Source organism: Bactrocera dorsalis, chromosome 5 (genome assembly GCF_023373825.1).
Source record: "Bactrocera dorsalis isolate Fly_Bdor chromosome 5, ASM2337382v1, whole genome shotgun sequence".
Classification (NCBI taxonomy): Eukaryota; Metazoa; Arthropoda; class Insecta; order Diptera; family Tephritidae; genus Bactrocera; species Bactrocera dorsalis.
The window spans coordinates 28,094,054-28,107,965 of NC_064307.1; the positions used below are offsets into that span (position 1 = coordinate 28,094,054).

The following is a 13,912-nucleotide window of genomic DNA, read 5'->3' on the forward strand; positions in this document are numbered from 1 at the left end:
TGTGCGATCATTTTTCACAACTTTCGACGTAGATTATCACACGACAAGAGTGCATCGATGAACTAAAATCTTTGTATGGCTATGAAGGCACCATCCTATAGCATTGTGAAAGACTGGTACAACGAATTTCAATCGTGGCCGACGCTCGCTCAAAGACGAATTCCATGAAGGTCGTCCAAAAACAGCACGTTGTGCCAGAAACATCGATGGCCGTACGTGAACTGATAATGCAAGACCGTCATGTAACATACCTTCAGATAGAGGCATGCCTCTATGCATTTCTCCCCACCAGCCTATATAATTATAAAAAAAGGCTCGGTGTGATTGATGTAAAGAAATGCTTGAAAAAATACGATCGCGGTGCTTTTATAAGATCGTCACAGGTGACGAATCATGGATCTATGCGTATGGAGCACCGAAACAAAACAGCAATCGACCGCGCCTGTTTCTTCGGCAAAAACTGGTCATGTGGCGACTGTTCGCTTGAGCAACGTAGGACGGTCAATTCTGAGTGGTACACCACCATTGTGTTTGCCTGAAGTCTTCGGAGAAATTCGAACAACCGAAGAGGAGAAGACGAATCATTGTGCACCATGACAATGCGAGCACTCAACACATCGGCTCAAACCAGCGCCTTTTTGACCGGCCAAAAACGTCGAATTGATGGGTCATGTCCGCCGTACATGCCCTGACTTGGCACCCAATGACTTCATTTTATTTCCAACCACATAAAGAACATAATGCGTGGTCAACGATTTTTCGTCGCCAGAAGATGCTGTTGAAGCATTCAAAAAAACCATGTTTTGGAGTGTGTCTCAATCGGAGTGGAAAAAGTGCTTCGAAAATTGGTTTGAGCGCATGCAAAAGTGTATAAATCTTGATGGAGAATGTTTTGAAAAACAATAAAACCTTTTTCGTTGATAAATATTCCTATTTTCATTTATTAGGTCAGAGATATTATATAGCACCCCGCCTCGTATATATTCAGCGCCCACAATATTATTTAATAAATGCCTTAATACTTTCAAAGTCAAAAGTAATAGAAATTTTATTCAGTTCTTTCCTACGTTCATCTATTATTTTATACATATTCTTTTCCACTAACATAATATGACGTCATACATATATTTATTTGTATAATAAACAGTTATGCAACAAAGTATTTGAAAATGTGTAATATTTTCAATTCTCACCGAGAATTTGTGAACATTTTGTAGCAAATAAAGTGCAAAAATATTATACAGTGATTCACGTAACATTTTCCATTTGTAGTTTTAATAATTGCACACATACAGACGCAAATAAGTGATCCGCACCTAATAAATTTATAGGAATAATATTATTAAATGCCATTTCTGGCAAGCCTTCGCTCACTGACTCAAAATGCATATGGGCAACATTGTAAAGCTCATTTTAAATGAATTAATTTTTAGATTTTATTACAGCTGATTATTATTTTTAGTTATTATTAGTGAAATTATTGGCGCACAGCAACAGCAACAAATGTATGCGGCTTGAGGCAGGTGGTGCATTCCATTGAGAAAAGATTTCTCTTGCTCAAACTGCAACCATTTGGCGGCTGTCTTCAATAGGAATTTAATATAGAAATTACGACACGAGCTAATACGTATGACTGTTGTAGGCACATATTTTTAGACAGAGTTGCCAGATCTTTTAAAATATTGTGCAACTACAATTGTATTTACTTAAGCTGCTCCGGCTTTCTAAGCTGTCCAAGTGTGATTTCGCACAGGATCGACCGCCTAACCCAACCTAACCTAACCTGCAGCTGTTTTTAAGCTGATACTTTTGGGCATAGTTTTTGGTAGTGTATGGTTAACTGTGAAATTGAATGAATAGAAGTGACACTTAAATAAAAATTATTTACATTATTTAGAAGAGTTTGGAGAGTTTCGCAAACAAAATAGGTCAATTGAAAAGTTATTGGCCTGTCAGATAGATGATCTTACTAGAGCTAAATCCATATGATTTTCAGTTAGTCCTAACCTTCAAAAGTCGCGTGTATAAAGAGCAGCTGTCGGATCATTAGTTTGTGAATCATATTATGAATCATATTATCTTGAGTGAAGCAATTTTTGTTATTGATAAATTTCTAAGGAACATAATGAACTCCTTTCCAAGCACTCCCTGCTGAGGGGCTTTCGCAGAAATCCCTGCAGTCACCTTAACTGCCTCCCAGGACCATCAAAAGGTATTTTCTTAACTACTTCGACAACATAAAACAATACGACGGCCAGATTTCCTACGAAACTAACTTCCGACATGCACAGACCGCCATTCAAAGTGGAGCCATTAACACCTTCACCGCTTCTTACTCAGTGGATGGCGTACTTGGAGTCAAACCACCAACCATAGCAGACGAAGAGCTCGAGTTGCTGCGAGAAACGAGAGTGAACCTGGTTCAGCTTCTTTCTGGAAAATTTAGCAGTTTAAACTCCTACTTATCCAGAATAGACCTTGGCATATCAAACATATGAAGTCCAGCGTGCAATGAGTCCCCGCTTAACACTAGTCATCTCTTTGCATTCTCTGCTAACCTTACACATCTGAGAAGGGTATCTTTTGGTCTGACCCCGTAGTCATCTCTTTGCATGCCTTGCTAACCCTACACATCTGAGAAGAGTGCCTTTGGTCTGACCGTCGAAACAGCACGTTTCCCAGGCCTACCGTTGAATGACTCAATGGCATCTTACCTGATCCTTACCATCCTAATGGGGATTATGTATCCATTACAACAACAACGATTGATTCGAAGCAGTGTTTGGAGGTGTTCAAGCGAAATAAACCAAAGTTTTTTGGTGATATGTGAAAATGGATGAAACATGGTTCCATCATTTCACCCCGAAGCTCAATCGACAGTGATTCGAGTGGACTGCACACCATGAACTCGCTTCAAAGTATAGAATAACGCAACAGTCGCCTGTCAAGATTATGGCGTCTGTTTTTTGGGATGCGCGAGGAATAATTTTTGTTGACTATCTAGAAAAAAAGGATCATCAACAGCTACTATTTCCTACCCTAAGATCTCAAAAGAATGCTCGCTGGGTAGAAATTAAATTGTTTTTTGTTATAACATATAGCTGCCTATGGACGTTCAAAGTCAAGTTCTTGTGTGGGAACTGTTTTATTTGTGATTTGGTCCGTTGCAGCTAGGATAATGTTTCATTTTCTTCGTGAAAAAAGTTACCGCCAGTCTTAAAAACAAACAAAAATATCATTAAACTATGTGATGAAGATTCGAAAAATAGTTTTGAAAGTTGGCTAGCTTCACATATGGTTTTACGCCATTCTTCCCTTAGGCATTCACTAATTCTCTTACAAAACAAAAACGGACGTAATAATAGTAATTGTTCCAATTCTGTTTCGACATCAGTTCAATTTACAAAACACAACGGTTGATATTTGTCATGACAGCTTTAGTTTTACTTTTACAAGGTTAATGAAATTTAAACAAATAAAAGCTCACAGTACAGACATTACACATGTGACTAGCCCTTCGTCGGACACCGTGAAAACAACAATATTAACTTCAAAACAAGTATTTGTTGTTATATCGGGGAGAGGCAAACATCAACAGGCAGGTAGCAACACACCCACGCTACAATTAGCAAATCCAAATGATATTAGTTTAAATAGAAAATAGAATAATGCAGTTATATGAGAATGCATTGAAACCGAAGGTTGGACGGCCTGCACTGCTAGACGCACAAGCAAAAGGCCAACGGGTAGACCGGACTAATGGTCAAATTTTTGCCATAAACCAAAAGTACATGGCTTGTGCCGCCAACGTACCCATATCTACACGTACAATATATATATATATATATATATGTATGTTTGTATGTGAATGCACATTCACCCATTTAATCAGCTAAGCGGAAAGTCGTTTTCGGTGGGCAAATTGTTGTTGTTGTCACAACAATGTCGTCGGCACGAACGCGCTTTTGCTGTCAACCATTTGACTTGCCAATTTCTTGTCAATGCCGTGTGTAACAAAACGAATAAGAACAGTTAGCCGTTTGATGCCTCAAAACAAAAACTGGTAAATTAGAACAGAATTTAGGATATTATTTGCCGTAAACAACAATATGGCTGCGGTTTTGTTTATTTCAACAAAAATGCTTCAGAGTTAATGGAGATTTATATAAACATCTATATTAGCAAGTTTCAAAACTTTTTAAACTTATCGTCTTTTATTTGGTTGTTGTTGTTGCGACAGAAAACATTTCTGAAATAACTTGGAGGAACGCTAGCGGTTTTACAATCCTTGGACGGATTAAAACCCGGTCCCGTTCCGTAGTAAGCTCAGTTCACATAGAGATCCTTTACTAAATCGAATTATTGGTCAAATTCGAAAATTCGAGTGAATGATTTCGAGAACCACTACTGGAAGGATACTATTAGGAATAATCCAACTTCTTTATTAATAATTATTAAAAGTAGATATCCAAAGCTGCTTAAGCTAACAAAATAACACCTATAGTATATCTTCGTGAATTGAGGAAAAGCAACAAAATACTTATATAATTATATATCTGTCTTATTTAATTTCAAAAGAGTGCACTTTATCTATTTAAAGTATGTATATAATTTTAACAAACAAATTTGGAGTTAAAGCTTTCTAGTCAAGCTTTTCGAAAAGCTTTCAAAAAGAGTTTAATTCTAAAATAATCCGCGATATAGAGAACAAGGCATTCACTGGAGGCAGAAAACCGATACCGAAATCCATCTTCACAAAATTTGAATAAAAGCTTTCTAGGCAAGCTTTCAAACAAAATTTAATTCAAAAATAATACATGTTATAGAGAACAAGGCATTCACTGGAGGCAGAAAACCGATACCGAAATCTATTTTCACAAAATTTGAGTAAAAGCTTTCTCGTTCAGCTTTGCGAAAAGCTTTCAAACTGAGTTGTAAAATAATGCCTGTTGTAAAGAACAAGGAATTTACTTTAGGTAGAAAACCGATTTCTAAATCCATCTTCACAAAATTTGACTAAAAGATAACTAGCCAAGCTTTGCGAAAAGCTTTCAAACTGAGTTTAATTCTAAAATATTCCGCAATATAGAGAACAAGGCATTCACTGGAGGCAGAAAACCAAAACTGAAAATTTTGACAAATTAGGAGCCAAAGCTTGCTAGCTAAGCTTTTAAACAAAGTTTTATGCTAAAATATTCCATGCTATAGAGAACAGGACATTCACTAGATACAGAGTACCTACATCGAAGTCCAAAGTCGAAGCTAAAGCTTGTTAGGCAAGCTTTGCGAAAAGCTTTCGAAAAATAGCTTTTAAAATAATCCGTAATATAAAGAAGATATCAATGGAGGCAGCGGGTTTACAACGATATCCACCTTAACAAATTTTCATTTGAGTATAAAAGCGAAGCTACAAAATGTGCAGCTTTAAGCTTCCTGAAAAGCGCTCAAACGTCTTACTTCTTTATATTTCTAAGGAAATGGATTGCGACCTTGAAATTATGATAGAGTTGAGTGTCGTATCGGACTGCTAAATAAGTCATATAAACTACTACTAAATTATTTTCTTGTACCATTTTATATTAGCTGCTTTCAGTACGAAAAGCGTTAGAGAGCTGCGAATCGAATAAACAACACCAGATGCTGAGAGAAACAAGCACGTGTCGAGCAACCCTGAGCTAACATGACGACTCTTGATATCGAAAATGCCAAGACAGTTCATTTTCCATTGTTCTTAGTAAAATAAGGAGGAAAATGTTCAAGTTCTGTCTCCATTTAAACGAGTTAACAAGCAACTGTCAAAAGTTTCGTAATCTCCACTGTCTTGGACATTAAAGCATCTGCGGTTATTATGGGGTAAACATTTTTTATAGCTAGAAAAACTATACGACGACATTTCTCAAAACATTTACACCAATCATATACTATAAATATCCAACATTAAATAATAATACACTTGATTTAAGAGTTCTCTATCGCCATTGGCAACAAAATTGCCACACACGAGGGCATGCAAAAATTTTGAGAATATGCCAAGTGTAGCCGAAATAAATGCGAACGCATAAATCGAAAATAGTTGCAACAAATTTAATAGTGCTAAAAAGAAATTATAATAGGACGCAGCAAATATTTAGCGTTGCATTGAGACCAAGTGGACACCGGCCACCAGCCACTAGCCACCAGCCAGAGTGGCAACAGGCGCGCGAAGCCGAAAGCAAAGGAAAAGAGAGAGATGAAGAAAGAGAGCAACAAGAAAAACGAACGCGATAAAGGAGCTAAATGCAATAAGATTGTGTAGAATCATTTTGGTGATTTAAAGAACGATCAGATCAGCGCATTAACGGCGTGATTAGCGTTAACGCACACGCACACAAGCAATAAATGTAAATATATTTGGATTCGTATAAATAAAATGGCTGCTGTGCGCAAACAGAAACGTAAATAACGGTGTTAGAATGTATTTAGAAACATATGTGCGTGTACCTGCATGCGTGCGCGCGGGTGGGTGACGCGCCGTTTGTGGCCCGATTGCGCATTTCTTGGCATACAATTCAGGGCTAAATTTATTTCTTGCTAGCGAACGCAGGCGGCGCATAAAAATGCAGAAAATGAGACATTGATGCGCGCCAGACGGACCTACGAGCTGACGTCGCCGCCGCACGAATGCACAGGCGGCGAGCCACAAGCGGACACAAGCCGAAATGGCGAGCGTTGCGGCCGCCAGCTTGTTGGGCTTGATGGCTGTTGGCGTTGATTGAAAATCACTTGATAGTTGCCACACGCAGCCCAACACACACACACACACCACAATTTATATGTGCGTGTATGACGTGCGCTTCTGAGGCGGGGCGTGTTGCTTTTCCTATTTAGAACAGGTGATTGATGGAAATAAAACAAAACATTTGTACTCATGCTCAAATGTAACTGTGTGTGTGTGTGTCACAAATGTGCTCAACTGCCGTGTTCGCAAATTAATTTATCCTTAATTGCTGTGCTGTGAGTAAATCAAACGTTTATAATCGATATAAAACAATGAAACTTTAAATATTTCCATTCACAACTCATGCCAGCTAACACACGAGCAATTAATCACATTTAGCGGAAATTTTTAAACACACATTCTTAGAGCTCCATTAGGGTGCTTCAAAACATTTGTTGTATTTTTTTTTCAACCCTCAACTTCTGTAATATCTCTATGCTACAAAACAACAATGAAAAAGGCGAACTTCTTCGATTTTTACTATTTCTGAATTTATTGAACAAAGAAGTGCGACAATGCACCATCTCATACTGCATGGTTATTCGTGATCATTTCGCTAAATTTTCAACTAATATCGTGCCACCGCATTCGTCTGATTTACCTTCGTGTAACTTCTGGCTATTAAGCAAATTCACTCGACCACTCCCAGGACACCGTCTTAACTCAATTTAGGATATAAAAGCTGAATCGAAGAAGGCTCTGATGGCCATAACGATGGAGGCTTTTTTTCAAGTGCTATGATGACTGGAAGATTCGTTAAGTGTATTACAGCGGGAGGGGATTACTTTGAAGGAGATGAAGTCACAGTACATAGGCTGCTATATATATTTCTGGACTAGGCAACACTAAGTGTTGCCAGGTGCAATCTGACATTTCCATTGGAAAGTTTGACATTTTTTAGCATAACATCACTCAGAACGTTTTGTCATTTAATCGTGAATTGTTTTATTTACAGGGAATTAAAAAATTCATCTCGGCCAAAAAATGGAATTAACTCGTGAACATTTTCGTGCGATCATTTTTCACAACTTTCGACGTGGATTATCACGACAAGAGTGCATCGATGAACTAAAATCTTTGTATGGCTATGAAGCACCATCCTATAGCACTGTGAAAAACTGGTACAACGAATTCAATCGTGGCCGACGCTCGCTCAAAGACGAATTCCGTGAAGGTCGTCCAAAAACAGCCGTTGTGCCAGAAAACATCGATGCCGTACGTGAACTGATAATGCAAGACCGTCATGTAACATACCTTCAGATAGAGGCATGCCTATGCATTTCTCCCACCAGCATACATTCGATATTGCATGAACACCTGGCCGTAAAAAAGGTTTGTTCTCGTTGGATCCCGCACAATTTGACAATCGCTCAAAAAAAGGCTCGTGTGGATTGGTGTAAAGAAATGCTGAAAAAATACGATCGCGGTGCTTCAAAAGACGTTTATAAGATCGTCACAGGTGACGAATCATGGATCTATGCGTATGAGCCCGAAACAAAACAGCAATCGACCGTGTGGGTCTTCCTAGACGAGCCCAATCTAACGAAAGTTGTTCGTGGAAGAAGCATTTCGAAGCAAATGGTCGCCTGTTTCTTCGGCAAAACTGGTCATGTGGCGACTGTTCCGCTTGAGCAACGTAGGACGGTCAATTCTGAGTGGTACACCACCATTTGTTTTCCTGAAGTCTTCGGAGAAATTCGAAAAACGAACAAGAGAAGACGAATCATTGTGCACCATGACAATGCGAGCTCTCACACATCGGCTCAAACCAGCGCCTTTTTGACCGGCCAAAACGTCGAATTGATGGGTCATCCGCCGTACAGCCCTGACTTGGCACCCAATGACTTCTTTTTATTCCCACACATCAAGAAAATAATGCGTGGTCAACGATTTTCGTCGCCAGAAGATGCTGTTGAAGCATTCAAAAACCATGTTTTGGAGGTGTCTCAATCGGAGTGGAAAAAGTGCTTCGAAAATTGGTTTGAGCGCATGCAAAAGTGTATAAATCTTGATGGAGAATATTTTGAAAAACAATAAAACCATTTTCGTTGATAAATATGCCTATTTTCATTATTAGGCCAGAGATATATATAGCAGCCCTCGTACACTGTAATAAACATTCTCTCTGAAATCGAAATTCAAATTATTACGGTCGCTACAGCGTTTTTTGTAGCAAAGGAACCGAGTGGGGAACGCTCCAATCTTTAAACGCATTTTTCTTACAATGATGTTTTTCAAAACATCGTTTTGAAGTTTTTGTATTAGATCAAAATTGCGGCCGCAACCGTGGACATCGCACAAGACCTTTTTTTTACGTGTCATTTCAACAGTTTATTTAACTATTATACACCCAATAAATACACATAAAGCAAATCATTTTGTATTCGTCATAAATGTATTTATTTATATAAAAAAAACCAGGACCGATTAGTTAATTTCAACATTTAAAAAAAATATTACTTCTGCAAGGAACATAGAGCTCTAAATAATACTAGAGTTTATTAAAAAATTCAGAAATCTGTGGTATTCTTTAACTCTGCAATAATCGATGTTCGTACAAATAATTTTCCTGCTTCCCGCTGAATTACTCATGCAAATTTTTACTTTAGCAAACACTTAGTATATGAACTGATGACGTTACTTCTCGAACATAAATTGCATAAAAGCACAACGTACATAACAACAAAGTATTTGGATTTCATTGCCGATCGAGTAGTTTTGGAAAGCAGAAGCATTTTGCAGAACACCTCAGATACAGGCGTTGATTGAAATAATTTGCGGTTAATTGTATAATTTTTAGCGTTTGTATATTCAGACACAGAACCACATAGCAGCGAATATATCGTAGTATGTGGTATACTACGAGAATACACACGAAAAAAATAGCAGTTCAAGAGGATAAAATTAACAAAACCCGAAAATGTTTAAATAAAACCACGATAGTTATGTTTATTTTCAAGCCGCAGCGCATCGATTATGAGGAAAACGTGTGAATGCTGACGTAGCGGTAGAAACCGTTATTTTTATGGAAAACTTATAACGATTTATAATCAGTGCCTCACCAATAAATATAAATATCTAAAAAAAAATGCATAAACATATGTATGTATGTGTATACAAAAGTATATTTAAAACTTTTATTTTTTCACTCACATTTAATTGCTGGCGTAGAGACTAATAAATCACAGCCAACTTACCTGAAAAGATAAAAATAAAATTTTAATTAATTTATGATAAATTAAAATATTTAAACAAATAATGTTTAGATTATAATAGCAGATATAAATTGATTAGTTTGAAAAAAGAGTTGCCATTTTATTAAATTTTTTGGCCCTTAAAATTAAGCTGGTTGTTAAGTCTAAAAGTAATGTCTTCGAGTAGCACCAATAATATTGTTGAAAAATATTTTGATGGGGTTGCCATATAAATTTTTAAAGAACAAAAAACGGTAGTAAATTAATTACATACTCGTAACAAATAACATGAAACAGTAAAAAAAATTGTAGGCGAGTAGGTCCTTGCGACATTTACTACAGCGGCCGTATAAAGTACTGGCATCCACTCCGTTGGATGAGCGTCTAGACACAATCCGCATCAGAGAAAAGTTTTTCAACATTACTACTTGGCTGTCTCCGGATCGAAAGCTTAGTAACCATATCAATCATGTGAGGCGTGAGTGAATTTCTGGGCGGAGCATACTCTTGTAGGACCCAAAATGGGGATCTAACGGCTGATGTCCTAAGCATACTGAAGTTATGGAGTTCTCTATCCTCTGAACGACAATGAAAGTGTAGCATCTGGAGATGCCAAAACCGATTACCCAATCGATGACAATGGAATAAATGTTCCACTTCTGATTAGCCAACGTTACGGGTTTTGAAGAGAAAGGCTTTGCGGAAGATTGATGGTCCTTCGCGCATTGGCAACGGCAAACAACGCAGCCGATGGAGCAATGAGCTGTAGTATTCGACGCAATACCGGAGGAGGAAGCAGAGGAAGAGGAAGACGTAAACTCCGTTAGAAAGACCAGGTGGAAAAGGGCCTGGATACACTTGGAATCTCCAGTTAGCGCCAATGTCAAAAAGTAAGGACTGGCGCGCTGATGTAAACTCGGCTATCTGTCTACGCCAATAAAGAATACGAACATACTATTAAGTCGAAATACCAATTATGCGCTAATTATCGCGCAAAAAGGGACACACTTGGTCCATGTCTGGTGTATTTTGCTATTTTAGCCCGCTTTCAGTGTGCTTTCGAACAAAGTGAATGCCAAACTATTTCTGCGAATTGAACAGTGCGTCGTTAAAGTGCGCATACCAATTCAACTTGTCTTCGTACAATAGACATTTAATGCAGACAACAAAGAAACAAGCCGTCATTTGTAATGTCAATTCAAAACATTCCGCAGTGGACAAATGCACATTGTTAGTTGATTCATTTGTCACAGCTGCCGACGGCGCGGCAACAAGCAACAATGTAATAAAAACGGCTCGCCAATAAATAAATCATATTTCATGCATGGCCGCACTTGAAACCTATAAAAATTATAAATGCTTAGATGGCAGCAATTTCTCGAGGAATTATGAGCATTTTTTTGTTGTTGTTTTTGGTTTTTGTTCAACGAAATTGGAAATAAGGCAGAACCAAAGGGAACTTGTTTTCAAATTTAGCAATGAGAAAGTTAGTTGGCCGAAAAAACCGCACACATGCAAACATACACACACACACACACAGCCACACGTGCATGCGTGGCAAGGCAAAGGCACTTGCAAAAATATTTTCAACTATGAGCTCATTAAATTCCTTTCAATGCCGAACTATGCGCGTCTTCAATTGAAGATAATCATCTGCTCGCCGCTGCCGCTGGTGGGGAAGGAAGGTGATGGCGGTGCTGATTATCTGCGCTGTGGCATTGAGGTAGAGCAGATAGCGAAGGTGCGCAACGTGCACACAACCACAAAGACATATAAGTATATATGTATACACATGTGTATAAGTATCTAAATATGTAGAAATAAATCTATATATGTGCGCATATTTATGTAGCTGTAAATATGTCTGCCCTCAGTTGCTTAGTTGCCGGTTTTGCTTATATGACTTCCGCTTTCAATTTTTTCCCCCTCCCTGCTGACGGCATTGAAAACAGCAACATGCACACATTTCGCCGCTTATATGGAGCAGCAGGCTGCTAGCGTTTGGCCCAAATTTCTTTTTGTTTATTGTATTTAAACAGTAAATGTTGGCGAATGCCAAAAGTTAACTTAATAGCGGCAATCAGCGGCGCATTAAACAAACAAAAAATAAGGTGAGTCGACTAGCACGGCGTTTAAGAGATAAATGACGATGAACTAAAGGAAAACGCGAAATGTCACAAATGTATTTATGTTAAAGGAATGCAAATAATTTATAATTTTCAAACTTTTCACAATTACTTAATATTTTTGATAACGAAGGGGGACAGCTATTGTGGCAGCTAAAAAAAAATTAATTTTTTAGAATTAAAAAAAGTTATCCATTATCGACAGTTTTAAAATTTTAGCGGTATAGTTATACTTATTTCATTTTAATAAAAAAAAATTTGTGAAGTCAAAAATTACTATTTTTTCCAATTATGCAAGATTTCCGTTAGAGCTTGAAAAGGTTCACTGCTTCTGTAGTGATTCCGACCTTCTCTATGGACGAAATCCAAAAAAATCTCTCCTACAAGTTATTATCTGCATAATCACCCAAACCCAAAGACAAAAAAAGTATCACAAATTGCTAAAATGACAGTATTTTAAAAAAATTGTTAAATTTCATCCGAAATTTTCAGCGTTTTCCCCTGCAAACACTCAATATGAGTAGCTCGAAAAATTACTAAATCAAGCGCTTACAGTAGGCAGCAAAAAGCTATTGAGATATCGATCTAAACTTTTATTAAACTAGCTATCACAACAAAAAACTCGAAAAACAAGGTTTTTTTTCATTCCTCAAGCAAAAAACACACCTATTTTCACAAAAAAAAACAAAGATACATATTTTACAAAGATTTTGTGAAATTTTTCACCAGGAAAATATTCAAAAATAGGACAACCGAAAATTATTATATATAATATATGGAGTTCGGGTAGCATCGACCCGTTTTTATCTATTAACAATTAGCATGTCACATACTAAAAAAATGTTCTCTTGGTTTCATTCACGTACCTCACATAAGATCACCAATCAGCAAAGTCAACCCGATGTTCGAAAAACTTTACTTTAGTTATATGGGGGCTAGGTAAAGTATATCCAGTAGAAAGTCACCCGGAAGCTCGTAGATTTTTATATGGGAGCTAAAGGAAGTATTGGACCGACTGAACCCATTTTTGATACACAGAAATACTATTATCAGGAAAGGAATCTCTCTGGACAATTATTGTGTATCTCACACATTGGCCAATTTTTCCGATCAAAAGTCAACTATGGATACTGGGATTAACAATTTCGGTACCTAGAAGCTCGAACAGTTTCATAAGGTGGAAACAAACTAAAGGCATTATTCGTGCAAAGTTTTATCCCGTTAAGTTAATTGCTTCTTGATTTGTGTACTGGAAACTGAACGAATCAAGTGTAATCTAAAATTTCGACCATTTTCACAATATAACGTAAGAATAATGCCACGTACTAAATTTTATCGAAATCGGTTCATCGGGTCTCAAGATCTGAAATTTAACCAAAAAGTGGGCGATGCCCTCAATTTTCACACCGGTATATTTTGTTAATGATTTATCGTACTTTTAGTAGTTTTTATGGATTCCGTTATATAGTGAGTTTATGAGTGAGCGAGGTTGTTTTCCGATTTCACCCATTTTCACAATTTCGGTAGGGGTTTTTGAAATATTCGAGCTTAACAAATTTGGTTGTTGTAGCTTTAGTAGTTTAGGAGATTTGTGCATCAAACATATTAGGGTAGCCACTCCCACTTTTCCTTTTTTTTGATGAGGAACATGTTTATCAAGTTTCATCATGATATCTCAATTTTTACGCAAATTACTGCTTGCACGGACGGACGAACAGACAGACAATCAATCGAATTTCAACTTTTTTCGTCATCCTGATTATTTATACATACATATACATACATATATACTACTGTGCCCATAAGGTAACATTTGAATTTAAACTACGCGCGTC

At 37.4% G+C, this 13,912-nt stretch overlaps 1 protein-coding gene and 1 long non-coding RNA gene across 3 annotated transcripts in view; one reads left to right on the top strand and one right to left on the bottom strand.

Annotated features, from left to right (window-relative positions):
• Positions 1-13,912, bottom strand: part of LOC105225056 (uncharacterized) — a 179,756-nt gene that overhangs the window by 63,011 nt on the left and 102,833 nt on the right. The gene's annotated exons all lie outside the window — the stretch shown is intronic.
• On the top strand, positions 131-8,099 carry LOC125779041 (uncharacterized). The gene is made up of 2 exons (XR_007423087.1): positions 131-170; positions 7,932-8,099. It is a non-coding gene; the product is annotated as an uncharacterized LOC125779041 (long non-coding RNA).